The sequence below is a fragment of the Vicugna pacos genome, chromosome 1 (assembly GCF_048564905.1).
Source record: "Vicugna pacos chromosome 1, VicPac4, whole genome shotgun sequence".
NCBI lineage: Eukaryota > Metazoa > Chordata > Mammalia > Artiodactyla > Camelidae > Vicugna > Vicugna pacos.
The window spans coordinates 70,392,355-70,414,250 of NC_132987.1; the positions used below are offsets into that span (position 1 = coordinate 70,392,355).

At 35.6% G+C, this 21,896-nt stretch overlaps 1 long non-coding RNA gene across 2 annotated transcripts; it reads right to left on the bottom strand.

Annotated features, from left to right (window-relative positions):
• Positions 1-3,082: 3,082 nt before the first annotated feature.
• LOC140698090 (uncharacterized) lies at positions 3,083-20,664 on the bottom strand. 2 transcript variants are annotated; one of them, XR_012075551.1, is made up of 3 exons: positions 20,486-20,664; positions 15,709-15,758; positions 3,083-3,143 (listed from the first exon to the last, which is right to left on the bottom strand). It is a non-coding gene; the product is annotated as an uncharacterized lncRNA (long non-coding RNA). The 2 variants fall into 2 exon arrangements; XR_012075541.1 differs by lacking the exon at positions 3,083-3,143 and adding an exon at positions 15,307-15,597.
• Between the last annotated feature and the right edge of the window lie 1,232 nt (positions 20,665-21,896).

Below are 21,896 nucleotides of genomic sequence, written 5' to 3' on the forward strand. Positions count from 1 at the left end.
GGAAATTAAAATGTACTGTGACAAAATTGCATAGGTTAAAAAAAGAAAGCAAAATAAAACCAAAAGAATGACTTCAATTAATGGGTCAGCCTAGGGAAATGGATTTTTTATTTGTTAAGAACCAAGGGACTGAACAAAGATCCGTCAATATACAGTACCAGGTAATTCTAATTAACTACGGTAAGCAAGGAGTTTGTCTCACTTAGTTTAGGAGCCGCAGGGGAAAACAGCACTTCCTTCTTAATGCGCAGGCATTAGTGAACATTCCACGAAGGAGAGAATCTTGTTTCCCTTGGAAATTGTTGCTTGTTCTTCTCCCACTAATATTTTTATTAATCAGTATTTGATTACAGTTTCATATTCAAAATACTTTAAAATCTTAAACTTTATAATAAAAACTTTCTTGGTCATTATCACTTTGTTCTTAAAAAAAAACAGAGGGAAGTTAGAACTTGGCAGGGTAAAGAGATTGGCATGTGATCATGGATCTTAGGCTTCAAGAATTTAGAACTGTGAATGTAAAGAAAAGCTGTGTCACCTGACTGCCAGTTTTATCTACCTAGTTTATATCTTCTGTCATTTTGGGTTCTTTTATTACTTTTTATTGAAGTGGCAATTAATTAAATTTTTTTTAATTTACTAAATTAATCATTTAATTATCTTTAAAAAACTGCCCTCTAAATTTCATACCTACACATATTTCATATATGCCAAAAGATGATTACTTATTCTGTAAGTTTCATTTAACACACTGAATATTTTGCCATTTACCTAAATATTGATTAGTTTATTATGTATACATTTGGTTGTAGTAACATGCTATAATTTCTCAAATTCTTTATTAGCATGAAATACTTAGATTTTTTCTAGCTTTTTTTAATACTATTATTAACACTACAGTAATCATCTTTATTTGTATGCTGAAGTATTTCCTTAGAATAGATAAATCCTAGGAGTGACATTATTGAGTCAAATGATATATAAGGTACTTGTGACTTTTTTGCTACATATTTTTACTTTTCTTTATATATGAATTGACCAACTTATTATGCCAATAGCAATGAATTAGTGTGTCATTTTCACTATAACCTTCTCAACAGTGTGAGTTCTGTCAAAAAATGGATACTTCATCAAATGCAAAATAATGTTTCAAGTTCACTTAAATTTCCTTTTTTTGACAATTAAAAGAATTATATTTAAGCTAATTAAAGCCCCTGGAATCATTAAAGCTATATGGGTTATTACTGCATTTTGATTTATTGAGTTTAAATTTAGTTATATGCAGATGAGTATAAAATTCAGTTTCAGGAAATCCATGAAGGAAACTTGTTATACAGTGGCATATCACTAAATAAAATTATTTATAAGGTTGAACTGCCTCAATCTCATATAAAAAGTACCAAAAGAACCTTGTTAAAAGAATGATCTCATTTCAAAAAGGCTTGGAATGAATTCATTATAACAAGACATGGACCCCAAGGGCATAGCTTCAGTATTTCAGATTTTATTTGTCTTTGATTGAAATCTTGATTTATTAATAGCATTTCACTGATTCTTTTATCCGTGTACATGGTATAATTCATCTTCATCTTCCTTTCAGAACAGCCACTGGAATAAAAGCATATATATTTGTTTGATCTCTCCCTGATTTCAGAGTTTACTGTTGAGCTCTATATGAGAAATAAAACAATTTTTAAAATATTTTTTAGGAGGTAGACTCTGTTTTAAGCACTTTAGGCAGAGATCAAAAATGAGAGTTGGATCACTTATTTTGTAACAGTGATATCTTTCAGTATTGAGGGCAACATTAGATGGCTACTTGGACCAAGGATGGAATTCCCTCTGCAGTATTTGTGTTCAGTGCTCACAGAGCCCGTGCAGGGACATCTCCATGGAGAGGATGTCCTCTGGTAGTTTTCATCCATTGATTCTTCACACATTCAATCTTATTTCATCTGTACAGTAACTCTCATTTTAAAAATAAATGAGAGTCAGAGATATCACATAACCACACAACAGGTATGTATCCATTTTATAGACAAAGAAACTGAGGCAGAGGGATTTTAAAACACACAATATTACAGAACCAGGAATTGGCAGGGCTGGCATTCTGATATAGGACTTTATAGCTCCAAAGCTCAAATTTTTAACCACTGTGAATTCTGTGCAGAGTAAAGTGAGGTGATCAATACCCTCATTCTAAATACTGCCATTTTGTGGTGGCATCCAAAATTTCCTTTAGCATTTTTTTTTTATAGCTCCATTGTGGTTGGGCTCATGTTAAGCTTGCTATTATCTGAATCTACCAGGTATCCAGAGTTAATACAATTACAGGTGCCCAGAGCTTTTCGCTAAGCTTGAAATCAGGAGCAAAATTTTCAGGACATCCCTGTCATGGAGAAAGTGCACAGTTTTAAACATATTTTCTAATACATTGAAGTTCTTGGCTAAAATCTAAGTGAGAATAAATATGCATTTTTCCGTTGTCAGTAATTGAAGCTAATTTAGATCACTCATTTCTTTGATTACATGGTGATGGGTATTGAAAGATACAGTATTAAACATAGAGGATTTTGTAGTGAAGAATTAAAATCAACATTTAAGATGATGATTTACTTACATTAGGGCAGATCTGGCATTTACAAATGGCCGAAGTTCTATTTTTGTTTGAAATTTTGCCTTGTGTTCTTGGGTCCTTTCTTCATCTTGCATTTTTCTAGGTGCTTTGATAATAATGCTAATGAAATGTTTTTCGTATACAAGCCCTGCACAATCTGGGGGAGCATATATGAACGCAGTGTGTGACACAGGAGCTCAAGCACCAGTGGCAAAACTGGTCATAGTAACATTAGAGGAAGTAGTGATAGTAGTGTTAGTGTCTTGTGACTATCTTGTAACTCCTTTGGTAATTCACAACAGCTTCAATTCATACCTCAGAGAGCCCAGAAGCAGAAGATCTGGGAACTGCATAAACCATCTCTTTGTCTCTCCCCTAATTCTGGGCCAAATCATTTCCCTCAAAACCGCAGCACCTTACTTCTACATGAAAATGAAACAAATTGATATTACCTTATTTGTATTTGTTTTGTAGATAATTTGCTGGGAGTCAGAAGAGCAAGAGTTGGATTTGGGCTGAATAAAAGCTATGAAAAAAAAATCAGAGAATGAACTAGGATGTTAAGCAGGGTTATGTAGGGCAACTGAGAACTGGCAATGAAGTTCAGCTTCTACTCAAAACTAAAACACCCAGTGGCACATATCTGTATGACTGTATGCTTTTCTGTAGCAGGACTTAGCAGCTCTGGTGTAGAAATAGAAAATGTTTTTGTAGAATTGGTACACAGATGGGAGTTTACACGGAGATAAAAATTGGGGGGTGAGTAAAGTGGGAGTGAGTGATATAAAGTGTTCAAAGTGATGGATCCAAACTGGTGGTGGAAGGAATTGAAATCAGGAGAAAACTGATAGAAAGAAAATTGAGGTGCCAGAGGTGCTAGAAGTCTCAGTGAAATCGAATGGCTGATCTAATAAGCCTGAGGAAAAGCAGAGGGGATGGGTAAAAGTAGGAGCTTGTAACTGGAGAAAGACAGTGAAATGTGTAACTTTGAAGTCCAGTGGAGAAGCAGAGAGTAGACAGAGGTGATAAGAAAACCCAGGGTGTGGGGATGAAGCAATCTGCTAGAACAGAGAGGATCCGAAGAGACTCAAATATCTGGGAGGCTAGATTATTTGACAGGTACAGATGGAAAACAGTGTTACCTCAGAGTAGGGAATGACACAATCCCAGGGAAGTGCGAGGTTTTAGGATGGTGGGAGAATAGAAGACAGGTGTTAGTTTAGTGGGAGTAGGTAACTTTTAGAAATAAGCTTTGCATAATCCTCTCCTCCTCCCCCATCAACTTTCCTCCTCCTCCTCCTCCTCTTCCTCCTCCTCCTTCTCTTCTGGATCTTTTGACCATAAGTTGTATGAGAAAATAGCAATTGAAATTTTAGCACAAGCTAGGGCTCATGAATTTGCAGAATGTCTCCCCAAACAAAAGAAAAAGCAGGTTAAAATACAGGGCAAAATACCGCTGTTATTGTTCAAAAAACTGGTATTGTGTGGCTGGTTGATCAATTGTATACATTTCCCAAAGTCACTTATACCAAGAATGCTTCGTGGAAAAATGATCCCTACCCTCAAAGAATAACTTATCTATCACCTTTCTTTCCATTTGGGCAGTGTACTAGAACTCTCAAGATTCATAAACGTAATTTGGAGAATTACAAAAGAAAATTATTACAGTTTCTAATATGCTGATCTTGTGCTTCCCCCCATGATGTATCTAAACAAACATAAATATTCCAGTGACAATTAACATTTTGTCTCCATGGCCAAGGGAAACAGGAGAATTTAGATAATTCATCAGATAGTATTTCTAGCTTAATTCTCATACTGATGTATCTATATTTATATCTATATATGGCTATCTAAAGTTTATAAAATATATTTGATCACATATAATTAAATATAATATCAATATTATTAATTATATAGAATACACAACATTTGTATTATGTAATATATAAAATAAAAATAGATAAAATTTTATTTTATGTGTTATATTATGCATTTATATGTTATAAATAACATACACACACACACACACACACACACACACACACACACTGTTAGGAGTTTGACTATCATGTTTAGTCTACTTAGCACTATCCTATCATCCCAGAATCATAAAATCTGCCAGGTATAACATTTTAGATCTTATTTTCTTAAAGCTTCAAATTATTAATTGTGTTCTGTCTTCTAGATTTCTTCAAGAATAGCATGACTCATTCCTTCCCTTGGGAACAGAGTAAGCTATAGAAATGTTAAAATATGCCCTCCTCCCACCCACAGGAGTAATACGTACATACATATACATAAGCTCTCAGGCTCCAGTCTACCACTGGAGGCCCAGAACAATAACAGCTCTCTGAAATATGAGTTGGCATTTCAATCTGGTCCAATTTCACCCTAAAGTTAACAATTCTGAGCTCACATTTCAGAAAGGTTTAAGGTACTGCTGAAGATGGAGTCTGATACACAAATTTTTGTATAGTTCTGCTGGCTCTCTCATTTTTCTTTTTCTCTTTTCGTTTGAAATAATGAAAGCAGTAAGATTGGAAAGGTCAAGTGCTTGAGGTTTTGTCAGGCAGTTGGGGATTTCTCCAGTGAAGAATGCATCCCAATTCCCTGGAATGTCTAACCCGCGTCTTAGTCGGTCACTAGAACCAGGACAGATGGGATCCCCCAGGAGGGTTGGCCCACTTCCCTTCTTAGCTCACCCAATTAAAACTTGAAACCATAGATTTCTTTGACCTCACATTTGTTTTTGTTTTTTTTTTAAACTATTCTTTACACCTCTGAGAAAGTTTAAGCCAATGATCTGAAAACTGTTTCTCTAAAGAAAGATCAAGAAAGGAAGCAGATGAAGCAGTAGTGGAATATCATTTTTTGACATAGGTTACTTAATTAAGACGCTGTAAGTAAATATCAATTGTGTAGAAAGTTGCACATGGTTGATCAGTAATGCCATAGCTAATATCAGGGTCTAATAGTTGGCTTGAAAAGATGGGGTTTGGGTGCCTTACGGTATCATCCTGACTACCTATAGGATTTTTGTGTGTTTGTTGAAAACAAAAACCTTGTTTATTTCTTTTCCCTTCCATAAAATGTGATGGTAGATTGGATCATAATATGATTTTAGAAATAACTTTCTTGTCTGATTTGTTCATGAGAGTGGCTAGCATTGTACCTGACATATTATGGGTTCCTAATAAGTGCTAATTGAATGAATGAATGGATGAGTAGTTGATTTTTGGTTAGAAGGCTTGAGTTTTTTCATAGACATGCTGAGAAGTTTTGTCCAAATTATTTAATACCTTTGTATAGCTTCTTCCTCTTAAAGTTTCTATGGATATTATAAAGATTAATAAGGTATTCATCCAAATAAAGTGATTAATTTACTTACAACATAACTTACTTATAGTGTTAGTATTGTTTGTGTGTTTATTACCATTATCGCTCATTTTGGGAGTCCTGACCATTTCTATCACACTACCATCTTTGATTTTAATCAAGACATCTCAACACAGAATTTTTTGAAAAATGGTTCAATAATAGTATCATTTGTATTGCTGTTACTGTTGTATTATGGCATAAAGTTATGATATAATATATGTTTCTATCAACATAAAAATTATTTAAACCACAAGAATATTTTGATTACCTACTATGTGTCAATTACTATTTGAAGCACTTTGGATACAACAAGAAACCAGATAGCCAGGATCCCTGAACTGACATTCTAGTTGGGGATGGTGGTGCACATAAGGACAGATAACGAAATGAAAAAAATAAGATAATGATAAATGCTTATAAGAAGATAAATAGGGCAAATGTGAAGGAAAGTGATAGAGAAATGAGGTAATTTAGATTGGGTACTCAGAAAGCTCTCTCAGAGGAGATGGCATTTGAGCTGAGCCTGGAGGTACATAAGAACCAGTGCAAATGTCCTAATGAGAATGACGTTGGAAGGTTCTAGGAACAGCAACAAATTCACTGTGGCTGAAACACAGTCAGCAAGTAGATAATAATATATTTGTACCAGGAGTTGATGCACAAAGAAAAAGTAATGACTCTTTTTTCCATCATTCCTTTGTAAAGCTAGTAGTTTTTTTATTACTGTAAGAGGAAGACGATCTAAAATAAAAGGTGAGTCTTAGAATTTGTTTCCAGTACATTGTTCCAGTCTACTTCTTCTTGGGTGTGCTGGGTTGGTCAGCAGTCTGGAAGCACATAAACACGAAAACACTCTCTGACTTTGCAAGCAAGAAGTGTTCTGAGAAAGAGTTGAGTTTTGCACTTTTTTTGTGTGTTTTTTCTTTCATAGTAAAAGGAAGATAAGCCCTAAGAAGGAGATGTTGAGAATAAGAAAATGGACTATGAATACATTGGTATGTCTCTGAAGGTGAAAACATGTTCTTACACATACATGGCTGTCAGAAAATATTGTAAGTGTTAAAAAATAAATGCATTTCACAGTATCAGAAAAGCACATGGAGTTAAGTTTCATAAGCATCATTAAATGCTAACATAAAATATTAGGAAGAAAAATATGAAATGTGGATTTTTAGTAGGCATTTACATCTTTCATTATGAAAACTGTAAAACATACACAATACCAGAAAAAAATAATAGGGTCGTGAACTCTTATGTACCCGTCATCAACTTCAATATTTACCAATGTTTTGCCTGTGTTGTTTGACCTAACCCTTTATTAAATATCTTCTCCCATTCAGTAGTTTGCCTTTTTGTTTTGATAATGGTTTTCTTCATAATGCAGATGCTTTTTAGTCTGATGCAGTCCCATTTGTTTATTTTTGCTTTTGCTTCCTTTGTCTTTGGAGTCAGATCCACAGAAGCATCACTGAGACTAATGCCAGTGAGGTTACTGCCTTAGTTTTCTTCTAGGAATTTTACAGTTTCAGGTCTCATATTCAAGCCTTTAATCCATTTTGAGTTAATTTTTATACGTAGTGTAAGATAGTGGTCTAGTTTCATTCTTTTGCATGTGGCTGTCTAGTCTTTCCAACATCATTTATTGAAGAGACTCTCCTTTCTCCATTGTATATTCTTTGCAACTTTGTCTTAAATGAATCATCCATATATGCATAGTTTTATTTCTGGGCTTTCAATTCTGTTCCATTGATCCGTGTGTCTGTTTCTGTGTGACTACCATACTGTTTTTATTCCTATAGCTTGGTAGTATGATTTGAAATCTGGGAGCCTAATACCTCCAGCTCTGATCTTCTTTCTCAAGATTATTTTGGCTATTCAAGGTCTTTTGTGGTTCCATACAAAGTTTAGAATTATTTGTTTTGTTTCTGTGAAGTATGTCATTAGAATTTTGACATTCAATTTTCCATTGAATCTGTAGATTGCTTTTGGTAGTACGGACATTCTTCCTAACCCTCACTTCTTCAATTTTTTTTTAGAGTACTGCAAAGCAGATACTAGCTATGGTATTATTTCATCCATAAATCTTTTTTGCTTCAACGTATTTTAACAGACAAGGGCATACTTTTAAAAATATTACCACAATGACATTATCACACCTAACAACATTAAAGGCATTTTGTTCATATTATTTAATAAATAGACCATATTCAAAGTCCCTAATTGTCTTAGGAATGTCTTTTTGTTGTTGATTTGTTCAATCCAGGACCCAAAAAAATGTCCACACATTGAATTTGGTTATAATCTCTCTGAAATCTCTAGTGTATAATAACTTTCCTCCTTCAAACTTTTCATTTGTTTGGGAAATTGGGCCATTTGTTTGGGGAAATATCCCACATCTAGGTTGTTTGATTGTTTCTTCATGCTGTTGTTTAAAGTATCCCTCTCTTCTATGTATTTTCCCTAATTAGAGCCTGATTAGATTCAAAATCAATGATAATTTTCAAGGATATTTCACAGGCAGTGCTTAGTGCATCTACATCACATGGGTAAGCAAGCACCAAAGAGCTGGCACTCACATTCTTAGTGATGCTCAGATTTATCAGTGGGTTCAGGTGCTGTCAGCCTAGCCAAATCTATCTTAAAGTTTCCCATCAATATTTTACCTAATAGTCGTAGTTTCCATTGATGTGCCTTGCCTAGGCCATTATTTCATTAAGGGTTTATAAAATAGTGATTTTAAAGTGTATTCTACTTTTTACCCAGAATTCTTCTATAAAGAAGAAATATTTCTCATTAATTATTTAGTTACCATGAATTGTGCTGGAATATTTTAGAGAAAAACAAACCAGCTGAGTAGTGCAGTAGATGCGGAAGAGTGGTCTATCTATTTTTTAAACTGCTGTCTCTGACCAAGGGCCTAGGGAGGCTTTACAGCGAAACTGGTGTTTGAATTGAATTCCTTCTGTTTCTTCCTCCGGTTTCTCTCTCTCTCCCTCTCTTTCTCTCTCTCTGTCTCCCTCCCTCCCTCCCTCTCTCCTTCTCTCCTTTCCCCTTCCTTCCATCCTTCTTTTCTTCTTTTCTCCCTCTCTTTTTCTCTCTTTCTTTCCCTACATGCAGTAAAGTTCACAGTTCTAAAGTGTGCACTTCGGCAAATTTTCATAGTCGTGCATGTAAATGTACCTTTTTTGTAAAACAAAATATGAAACATTTACATCATCACAGAAAGTTTTCTGTTATTTTTCACTCAATTCTTCTCTCAATAAATAATGACTTTCTATCTCCATGGATCAGTTTTTTCCCCTTCTTGGAGCTTATATGAATGAATCATATAAAATGGGACTTTAAAATTTTGTTTTGCAGGTGAGATACAGCTGGCTAGTTTTGCTTAACATAATGTGTTCAAGAGTCATTCGTGTTGTTATGTGTATCAGTAGATCATTCTCTTCTGTTAATAAGTATGCCACATTCTCCAGTTGATGGATATTTGGCTTCTTTCTACCTTTTGACTATAATGAATAAGGTCACTATGAACATTTCTTTTTACAAACTTACTTTATTTGTTTAATGGAAGTATATTTGAATTACAATGTTGTGTTAGTTTATGGTGTATAGCATAGTTGTTTTTTTGTTTATTTGTTTTTACAAATTTATTATGGGGACATACGTTCTCATCACTCTTGGATAAAACCTTAGGAGTGACACTTCTAGACACAAACCTATACAGTGAATTGATGTTTCACCTTTATTGTGGTATAATTGAAGTATGCCAAACTGCACATATTTAAAATAAAGACTTGGATCAATTTGGGCATATGTATACACACTTGATCCAATCATTTCCCAAAAGTATCCTATGTCAATCTGTAATCCATTCATATCTAAATACTCCATCCCAGGAACCCACGACTGACACTATAAATTAGGTTGCATTTCGTAGAATTTCATATAAATGGAATTACACAATATGTGCTCTATTTTTCCTGGCATAATTCTTTTACTCAGCATAATGATTTTGAGGAACAGTCCATGTTGTGTGTTTAAGTAATTATTTCCTTTTCATTGCTGAATAGTATTCTATTGTATGGATGTATAGCTATATGCTTGTCTATTCTATTTTTGATGAATATTTGGATTTCCCCCAGTTTTTAGCTATTACAAGTAAAGCTGAAATGAATATTTGAATACAAGTCGTTGTGTAGACATTTGTTTTCTTTTCTGTTAGGTAGATAACTAGTTGTACATTGATTGGACTGTATGGTAGGCATATATTGAAGTTTTAAGAAACCATCAAATTTTTTCCATTTTCATAACTTTTCCCTGTGTGGTTTTAGCATTCCCACCAAAAGCATGTAAGATTTACAGTTGCTTCACATCCTCACTAGGACTTACAATGGCCACTAGTTATGTGGTGCTGGTTTTTAAATATTAACCTATCTAAAGGGTATATAGGACATATCTCCTTGTGTTTTTAATTTTTGTTTCTCTAGTGGCTAATGATGCTGAGAATCATTTCCTGTGCTCTTGGCTATTCATATATTTTCAAATATTGTATCTATTTTCTTACTGAGTTGTTAGGCTTCTTATAATTAAGTTTAAAAAGTTCTTCATATATTCTGGATTCAAGCTATTTGTCTGATAAATGTGAATATATTCTACCAGTCTGTGGCTTGTCTTTTTATTTACTTAAAAGTATCTTTGAAGATCAGAAGCTTTTAATGTTGAAGTCCAATTTATATTTTTTTTCTTATCTGACTCATGCTGTCGTGTTCTAAGAAATCTTACTTACTCAACAATCAGAAAGATTTTCTCCTACGAGTTTCATAGTTTTAGGTTTTACATTTAGGGCTGTAATCCAATTTGAGTTAATTTTTGTGTATAAGGGTAGATGTTCACATTTTTCCACACAGGTATTCATTTATTGAAAAGTCTTTTCATTTCTCATTGAATTCCTTTGGCACCTTTGTCAAAAATTAATTCAAATGTGCATTTCTGTTTTTTTGACTCTCTTTTCTGTTCCATTGATCTATGCCTTTTTGAAAATACCCAAACTATCTTGATTACTATGGTTTTATAGTAAGTCTTGAAATCAGGTAGAGTAAATCTAACTTTGTTCTTTTTTTCACTGCTTTGCTTATTCTAGATCCTTTGCATTTCTGTACATATTGTGAATTCAACTTGTCAATTTCTACTAAAAAAAACCTGCAAAAAATGGCTCTACAATGACATTATTACTTAGTGATGATGTGTGACCAAGCACTAATTTATTCTTTCATTCATTCTGCAGTAACTGTGGGTGTGGCATACACAGAGATTTATGTTGGAAATAAAAAAATATACATAACCATAAGTTAGAAATGTGCCATCTTTTCAAGATAATTGTTTGAATGCAGGAGACTAGTAGAAAATAATTATACTTTGTCATATGTGCCATGATGGAAATATGAAAAGATTGTTGTGTAGCCTGAGACTAGGTACTCGGTCTGGGAATGAGGGAAAGGTATTCAACAGAGTGATTAATATATTATTGTGTTCTATGTATCTAACTTAGGATTTTTGCCGCTTATATCATTTAATTTCCTTATTGTATCGGTCATATATGTTGCTTTTATCAGGTATTTATGTTTTTCTCATACTGAATGATTTTTTACCTGTTCTTATGTTAAAAATTGCTTTTTAAATTTTATTCTCTGTATTATGGACTTCACATACAATAGTAAAATATTTTTAAATAGAATTTTTTAAAATTTAATTAAAAAAATAAAATACAGTAAAGCCAGATACAGTTTTGGTTGGGATTAGTTGAATCCATACATCAGCTGGGAATCCGTTTGGGAAGAATTGCCATATTAATATTAATGTTGAGTCTGGTCAACTGATTTTTGACAAGGGCACTATGTTAATAAAATGAGAGAAAGAAAATATTTTAACCCATGATTCTGGAACAACTGGCTACTCACAATGGGGGGAAAATGACTTCTATATTTACCTTATTCTATGCCCCCAAATTAATCTGATCTAATCATACGTTTAAACATTAAACCTATAGCCATAAAGCTCTTGAAGAAAATATGAAAAAAAATTTTTTTTACCTTATAGAAGGCAAAGATTTCTTAGAACTCCAAATGTATAAGCCATAATAGGGAATAAAAATCCTGTTAAGTTTGAGATCATCAAAATTAAAAACATCTGCTCATTAAAATACATGATTAAGAAAATGAACAGGCAAGCCACAGCCTGGAAGAACATGTCCAAAAGGCATTTCTCAGAAATAAATTGTATTGAGAATATAGAAAGGACTCCTAAAAATCAATAATAAAAAGACAAACAATCTGATTAAAAATGAGCAAAAGTATTGAACAGACAATTTACAAAGGAAGATACATGAATGACCAATAAGCATGTGAATAGGTGCTTAACATCATTAGTCATCTTGAAAATGCAAATTGAAAACTCAATGAAGAACGCAAATTGAAACTCCAATGAGATACCATTTCACACCTGCTGGAGCTAAAATTAAAGAAAAAATAAGACAATATAAAATGATGCTGAGGATGTGGAGTAACTTTAATCTCTTATGTGCTGGAAATACGTAAAATGGCACAAACATTTTTAAAAAAAAAAACTATTTGACTGTTTCTTAGAAAGCAAAATATACCTCTGTCCTAGAGTATGATTGTAATTCTTACCTCCACCTCCTCTTGGTAAGAGAGGCAGCCAAGGGCCGTGTTCAGAGCCACAGATAAACCTGGCTATAGCATTCATTCCCTGAAGCTGATTAATTAATGTGTCTCTGTTTTCGCACAGTTCTGGGGCCTCAGTTAAGACTGGGAATTGGGGGGCATGAGACCCACCTGGAGAACTATGCCAAAATATGCCCAGCTTCTACCTCATTGAACCTCTGGGAACGGAAAGGATTGTTAACGGGTGAAATAGACTGACTCCCGGGTCACTTTTAGCTGTAGTTCAGGATGACTCTTACTGCCTTTTTATTTACCACTTTTGCCATTAGTGTCAGGACTAACCAGGTGACTGATGTAGGTGGCATCAAGCCTGAAGAAAGTGGAAGAAGGCAAGGATGAAGGAGGAGGAGGAAGGAAGTTAAGGAATAAAAGGGGTAGAGGAAGGAGCAGGCCACCTTAGCCTGGTAGGCAAGGATTCATGCAGTCTAGCTCTATATTTAAGGAAGAAATCAAAAGAAAAAGGAAAAAAAAATCTTGGCTTAATTAGTTCTTGGCCTAATTTATTCTAATATCGTGATCTGTTGAGTTGAATACAAGGCATTTCCCAGTAGAATTCCCATGTCTGTGATGTGCCACTTAGTCCTATTTTTTTTTTTCCATCATGATTTCCACTGGTCCCTGTTAAGCTTCATTTTGTTGATTTCTGATTACTTCTCTAATTTAACAATGTCATTTTGAATTTAAATACTATCCTCCCGAGTGCTGCCCTCCCTGAACCTTCCTAGGTTTCATTTGCAAGTTTGGGAATAAACTCTATTACCATTTCATGGCTGGAAATATTAAATATGCAGTTTGAAATGCATAATAAAATTCCCTAAACTATTTCAAGGCTTCACAAACATTGAGTGATCAAATCCACAGTGTCCTTATGATTTAAGGTTTAGAATTTTCATTTTGTGCTAAAACATCAGACTCTAATATCGTAGAAATTGTTACATGCAGCTAGAAGAGATTCTGATCACCACACCCAGAGCAAAAACTCAGTGTCAGTCCAGTGTGAAGCCAAAGGCGGGGAGCCAGAACCATGTGACAATTAGGGTATATGTGTCGAGTGTTACCTCCAAACCTAATTTACGCCAAGATGTTGGTTAACTAACAAATCAAAACTGCCAAACTAAGATTTTACTTTATTGCAACATGTAAACAGTTTTTGTGAATTACACTCCATTTGAAATATGTGAAATGTTTTAATTTACATCTGATGTTTAAAATATTTTCTCAATGAGGAACAGGTGTCCATCGCACTTAAGCTAGCAGCTCCATTTGCTGACTCGGATAACGGTTTTAAATGGAAAAAGAGATTATATCATTCACCTCAGACTATGTAATAAGCTGAGAATCTTCTCCCAGTCTTGCTTCATTTGCTGTTGACACACAATACCTTCCCACTCTCCCCTCCAGTGTGAGTCCTAGCGTTTTCCAGGGCTGCACACTGTCATCATGTCCAGTGGCTCCAGTGGCTCCTGCTAAAAGAAGCAAGTCACGAGATACCAAGATTCCTGATTGTTATTTCCAATTAGCCCAGAACTGCACATATAACTTGTTCAAGTTGAAGCCTCTGAACACGTTTAAAAACTCGTTTGTGCTAAATATTTTCTAAATTTTCCTCCACTTGTGAAATATGTTCCTTGATTCATTAATCATTATCAACCTGCTTTTGAAAAATGCACTGACATATTATTCCTCAAAAACGCAATGAAGTATTATTCCTCAATATGCAAAATAATGCCAGAATATTATTCAATAACAATAAAGAATGTACATAGAGGGTCTGTTGCTCTTCCTAATAATAATAATAATTGTCAACCCTTATTGAATGTTATTACCAGGTACTGCTCTACATGACGAACATATTCATGTAATCCTCAGAGTAAACCTAATTTACAGAAGAGTAAACTGAGTAGAGAGAAGTTAAAAATCTTTCTGAGCAAGTAGGTGACGGAACAGACTGCTGATGGTTATTGTCTGAATCTGGGGTTCGTGGACTTAACCACTTCATGCCTTGCCTTCTGATGTTGTGGACCATGGGCCTTAACTGGAGAAGACACTGTCAGGTATCTTAAAGTTGAGGGAACAAGGAGTCTGAGTTAAGCAAAAATCTTTAACATCACTTCAGTCTAAAAGTGTAGGCACCACGCTGGCATTTGTGAAGAGTGGTAGATGGATGAGAGGAAGGGCATACTGGAAGTGCCCAGGGAGGGCTATTCACACCCATTTCCTTATGAGACACATACAGTTATCACGTGGTGAATGGATTTCAGGATTCTAGTAAGTTGCCTCTGGATTTTGTAAACATCTGTGTGATCTCTTGGCTACAGTTGAAAAGTGCACAAAATGAGAGAAAGCGAAAGAAAAGTGACGCTCCTTACAGAAAGATAACATTTCTTCTTCTGTTATATTTGCTAAATAGAATTTGTGTTACATTATGATATGCCATTGAACATATACACCATAATTAAACAATCCTTTTTCTATGGGGCATTTAGGTTCTTCTAATTTTTCACCATTGTAAGTATTGTAGATAATGAACATCTTTTTATCTGGATTTTAATCCATGGATACTTTAGTTGGATTTGTCAAAATGGATTTAATGGATTTACTTGATCAAAGCTGATAACACTTTCTATGGCTCTTAATACATTTTGTAAGATGTACTTTTTGAGAACTTATTTTGTTCTTTTTTTTTTTTCCTGCTAAAAATGGGAGAGGGGTAATGAGTGTAGTGTTAGCATCAGGCTAGGTTCAGATGTCCTATGATGTCTTCCAGATGTTACTTGGCATAAGAAAGTTGCCTCCCACTGTCTTTCAGAAGTGAGATTCAATGACCAGGCTTCTCTTGTTTTTGCCAGGAAAGATTACCTGCGGAAGTCCAACACAGAACTTTAAACAAACATCTTAGAAACCTATTATTCCTGACTAACCGCTGACATTGTAACTTCTCATAGATAGTCGGATACAGTAATTACTTACGAGCTTTCTTCAGGCATCCACTTGAAATTTGACCAAGAATTTCACAGCTTCTGGGTAAATATAGAAAGTAATTTGTGTCAATACTGCTTAAAATTCTTTCTGACTCTCATAGGAGCTTCAGCTATGGAAAATATCATATCATATGATGTCAGCATTTACAATGAGATAAAGTTATACTGACTATTTTATAGATTAGAAATGAAATAATAAATTAGGTTAGTGCTCTATTTTTACTTTTTTAAGGATTCTCCATACTGTTTTCCATAGCAGCTGCACCAAACTACATTCCCACCGACAGTGTAGGATAATTAGCGATATTGAGCATCTTTTCATGTGTCTGTTGGCCATCTGGATGTCTTTATTGGAGAAATGTCTGGGTCTTCTGCTCATTTTTTTGATTGGGTTGCTTGTCTTTTTGTAATTGAGTTGTATGAGCTGGTTTTTATGTTCTGGAAATTAAGTCCTTGTATTTTACAAATTTAATTATAATATTCCTAAAAAGTGTGATTGTTTGGTACCCTCCTTTTATATGTATGTGGAACTGAGCTTTCTATGACTAAGCACTTGCCTTAAGCGTGCCAAGTTCTCCCATACCTCAGTATTTGGTTTCTGTGGCTGATTTTTAAACCTTCATATTTGCCTCAGAATCTTCTCCATTTCATTACTATGTGTGACTAGCTAAATTATATTTCATGTCCAAAGGGAAATACAGTGTTCTTTGAACCTAAGAAACCCTTTTAAATGGGAAGATAGCTTAGTTTCTTTGAGTCATCTTTATGTTGTTGCAAAGCAGGACGTTAATCTTGCCCCCAAAGTCAAAACAACTCTCCTTTTCTGAATTTAAATGCAGCACTAATATAAAAATGAGTTGAGACTAGAGAGGAGGCATATGATTAGACATAGACTTGAACATTCAGATTTCTAAAATAGGACACGTTGATTTTATGGAACTTGAAAATAAACATGTGAAAAAGTTAGATTGAAGAATATCGGCAAAATTGCATTTGCAAACTAGGTCTATTGGTCATTTTAAATAGGGAAGAATGCCTCAATTAATAACACCGTAAAAGTGTATAGAGGAGGTGTTGTGAACTGAACATTTGTGTCACCCCAAAATTCATATGCAGAAGCCCTGACCCCAATATAGCTGTATTTGGAGATGGTACCTCCATGGAAGTTATTAAGGGTAAATGACGTCATAAGCTTGTGTCCCTGATCTGATAGGATTACTGTCTTTATAAGAAGAGACACCAGGGAGCTTGTTCTCTTTCTCCCTCTCTGTACACACAAATCTAGGAAAGGCCTAGAGAACAAAGCAAGAAGATGGCCATCTGCAGACAAGGAAGAAAGCTCTTACCAGAAACTGAATTGGTTGGCACCTTGATCATGAACTTCTCCAGAACTGTGAGGAAATAGATTTCTGTTGTTTAAGCCACCAAGTCTGTAATATTTTGTTATGGTAACACAAACAGACTAAAACAGGAGGTTCCATAGCAGAGGGAAGAGTCTATGGGTTGGGTTAGAATTATAAGGTACTTAGAGTAGGTGAATTATGTTCTGTTAAGCATGTCCTCGTATCCTTGTATATTGTTTATAGTTTTGTAGTATTTTATAATTATCTTAAAAGCTCCTTATTTTTTCTTCTTGAGTAGTCCATGAGAATGAAAGGAAAGAAATGAACATTTATTAAACACAACATGTGCTTTGCACCATTTCACATGTATTTTCTCATCTTAATTCTTGGAAACACCTTGTAACTTCAGTATTATTATTCCAATAATTGTAGTTAAAGAGATGAAAGAACTTTCCTCCACAATCATTTAGCTAGTTAGTGAGCAGACTTGGGATTCAAACTCATCTTTTTTTTTTTTCCCTACAAAGCCATAAACTTTTTATAACGTAATTATTTAGGATCCAGCCAGAAAATAGAAACCACTCTGCGTATTTCAAATGGAGGGAAATCGATTATACTGGGAGGAGAAGGCCAAAAAGAAGACTCTGAAGAAGCCCAGAGGGTAACACAAGCACGACAGGGCTGCTACTACCCTTGAGGTGGAGAGTCTAAGGGAGCAGGTAGTATCGCTAGGGCCCAGGAGCTTCCTGGTGGATGCTGGGCGATCTGCTTCCGCTCTGTGGCAGCTGGCACCATGGAGGAGAAGTTGTCTAACCAGAGCTAGAGCCAATCCCTGGGCACTATTCAAGCAGAGAGAGAGAGAGAGAGAGAAAATTACACTGCTTTTTCCCTCATTTCACTCTCCAGTCTTACCCCAGTGCCTGTCATTAGCCAAACCTCCAGGAAACCAGAAAGCAAAGGCTCAGGAACTATGATCTGGAACAAGGCAGAGAAGGGGCAACTAATAGATCTGAGAGCAAATAAGCAAATGACTAGGGCTGGCTGTGCATCTAAGTGACAGAGAGTTTCCGGTCATAGATCTACTTTGCGTTCCTCTCAAATCCTGGTAAAGTGTTATGTTCAAATTCTTGTCTTTACACCTGAAAGCACCTTACGACTTGTGTAGACTCTCATTTTTCACATTACAAAACTGTGGACTAAAGAGGTAAACTTATTTAGTAAAAGTCAAATAGCAGATAAATAGCAGAGCCAGAACCAAATCCAAGAATTCTGAAACCAAGTCCAATTTCTTCCCATTTCACCATGAAGTGCTCAATAAGCACTTGTCAAATTGAGTTGAACTGGTCTGATTCAGCAGAGGGGATTATGGTGAAAGGGAAATTGCAAACTTCCCAAAGCACAGCAGAATGTTGCCATATTAGTACCACAAAGATGCTGCACAGAAAAAGAATATTCCTGGTCAAACCATCATATATTAAACTTTTCTTATCATGAATTACTGCTTATCTTTTTGTTACCTTTTTCTGTATATATTCTTAGTTTTGTCTTGCAGTCAGTAGAAACAAAATAATTTTTACTTTACTGACTGATTCGCTTAAACATAACGACTCTAAAGCTGATGACCATCAAAAATATTAATAAAAATGTGAGCCACTCCATAAACCAACCACATGGAGGCAACATTTAATTTTTATTCTTGTTTCTTCTTAAATGAATATGATTTGAGCATTTTCCTTGGCTGATGTCATCTGAAACCAATCTCCCCTTCTCCTCAGCTTCCTACAACTTAGGGGTAATAACTAAAGAAAATTCCTTTAACCCCAAAAGTAAATGTGTTTAATTCACCTCATAAAAATCTGCACTAATTTCTTCTCTGTGGACTAAAACTGGCATATTAAAGTACACCCAGTCTAAGACTGACTTTCCTCCTCCTCCTCCCCCTTCTGCTGCAGCTACTTCTTCCCCTTCTCTCTTCCCCTCCCTCCCTCTTCCCCTCTTCCCCCTCTCTCTCCCTGCTAAGAGAGCACCCATATAATACTATTGTCAATTCTGCCCTGAAATTACAGTTTGGAGAATAGAGAATCCTGAGGAATCATCATGCCAGGTTCAGCAGATAACTACTGTAGATTCCCTGTGTCGTCTCCCTTACATCAGATGCTCCTCTTCCCTCTGAGGTGCTCTTTCCCTCTCTTTGTGGAAGCCCAGCATCATCCCTGCTGTCAATCACGGGGAGCCAGTAGGTCTTTCTGTTGTGCGTGGTTCGGCGTTAGGAATATCACTCTCCCCGTTAGCTCCCTGCCGTCATATATATGCCCCCAGTTGTCCACCCTTTCTCCTAGTATAGTGGCTACAGTCCATTTATGTGCAGAGACAGAAATATTTGACTAGAGAGAGTGAGTCTATTGGTTCTCCATCCTTCACATTCCAGGATTCACCAGTCACAGCATGGTCTAATCAAACTGCACCCCTGTAGAGTTGTGCAGCAAACAGCCATTTACATAGACTCCCAGGAGTTGTGCAAAAGGACATCGTTGCAATGGTATAAGCAATATGGTCTCAGGCAATTAAATGGGATACAGACTAAATCAGTATAGCTTTGGTTAGGTCACAAGCCGGTTCTGACTGTGATCCCTCAGTCTATATACCAGTGTCTAACTTCCAAGTCCTTTCCCCCAGATATCTTGAAAATCTACATTTTATCACCGCATCTGACTTCTCTTTTTTTTTATCCAAAGTGTGTATCCCCCTTAGGGCTAGTGGTAAGCTTCTTCTAGAGTCCTGTTCTCTGACAGTCCTCTACCGCCCACCGGGCTATCTGAGTTCACCTCCCATCCATTATTCCCACCACATAGAACTAGATATTATGTCCAGAAAGAGACAAAGGTCTCTCTTGTTTATCAGCTATCAATTAACCATTGCTCATATAAATGACTTCATGATAGTGAACTGATTACCACCAATATATATACATATGAAAATCAGGTGCTAGCATTCACCAAAGCTTATTTTTCATGAGAATCTGCAGGAACAACTTTTATTAATCAACCTTACAAGGTATCTGTCCTTTAAATTATTAATTGAGAACTTAGAATGCATTACCTAGTAAGGTCCCACGGCACCTGTTTGTGCTGAAAACAATTATAATTTTTCTCTTTTCAGAAAAAAGGAAAGAAACAACCAGCATTCGTCTTTGCTGTGGTTTATTCAGAACTATTCACAGTGTTCTGCATTCTTCTGCCCTATCATTCTGCCTTTCAAAAGATCATGTATTAAGAATAAAGAGACTATCCTGACCTACAACAATTTTATAGAGGTTCCTAGGTCCAGAGTGGTTAACCATAATCCATAGTCACCTGGCTGGTTAATAACAGAATAAGGTCTTGACCTCAGAGATTCTGAATACCCGGAAGTTGTATTATTTACCTTTTCAAAGTAGATGTAAATTAAGAAATGTTCCTTTTATTTTCTTGACCTGAAAAAATCCAATTAAACAGAGACCTGTGATAATAACATATTTTCTCTTCTGTTTGGGGGGCTTCATCAACTGACACTTTTTTGTGGACCATGGATCCACCTGTAGAATTAGAAACAGGTCTGCTTAGTAAGCCTTTTCACCATTGCTACAATCTGCCTGGTAATAATGATCTATTAAAGTATCCCACCCACCAGTGACGTAACTTCTTCAGTTCTGCAGAAACCGTGGTAACTCTGATAGCCCTTTGAAAGTTCTGAGCAACATCTGTAGACTTCTGTAGGCATTTCCATATTTGTTAGGGTTTATCCTCTAAAATTTGTATTTTCTGGTTGTATGCTAATGCTATCTTAGATATTCTCGCCTTTTCTTCCATCATCTTTGTAAAAACTTTTTATTGTTGTTGTTGTTGTTTTAAAGGGAATGGGGAGAGGTAGAGCATTCATAATGAAGTTGTTTATTTAATACTTCAGTACAGAACAACTAAAGTAGACTGCAGTACAGATGCTGGGTTCAGCTGGGTTCACTCACTGACCATGCAACTTGCTACTGTTGAAGAGTTGGTCACCAATTTGTACCTCAACAATATTAAGACGTTTTATACATCAGAGAACTTCATATTGATTTGTGAATTGTCAACACTACAAATGTTGAATTCATACATGTTGAGATAGCAAACATACCTGGCACTCACCTGAAATGACCACATCTAGCCTTCTCCCCCTTACCTTCCTTAGTGTCTCTGGGAAGTAATTCTCAACTACAGACCTATGTTCCATTCATGCCATTTATGACCTGAAGCAACAGGAGGGAAATTCTCGCTTCTCAGTCTTAGCTTTTCTGCCTTGTTCTGGGGTCCTTTAAAAAAAACAACAGGAAGGGAAAAAGAGAAAAGAAACCTATACTGGGGAAGCCTGAAGCTACAGCACAAATAATGATTATTCCTGTCAAGGTTTAGCTGTGGTTGCTAAGTTACTGGCCTGTTCTGAAAAACCTTGAAGTATGGGACACATTAGGAGCTCATTAGGTCCCGGTGACTTACGCTAAATGTACAATTTGTCTCTGTGCTAAACACACTTCAAACATAACAATAAAAAAAATCCCATATGGCTTAAAATTTGTGACCTTTCTCTTTCTTGTTTCATTTCTCCTCCCCCACCCCCAACATCTCATTATCTGGTGTTATTACAAAAGCAGCATTATTGGAAAAATAAACAGAAGCATTTTGCAACGGATGGGAACGAGATATACTAGCTTAAAGCCTTTGGCATTTAATGAAGGTGTTCACAGAGAGAACCTTATGAAGGGTTGAGGAAAACTTAAAGAAGTTTCCATAATAATTGCTTACAATGCAAGCCGCAG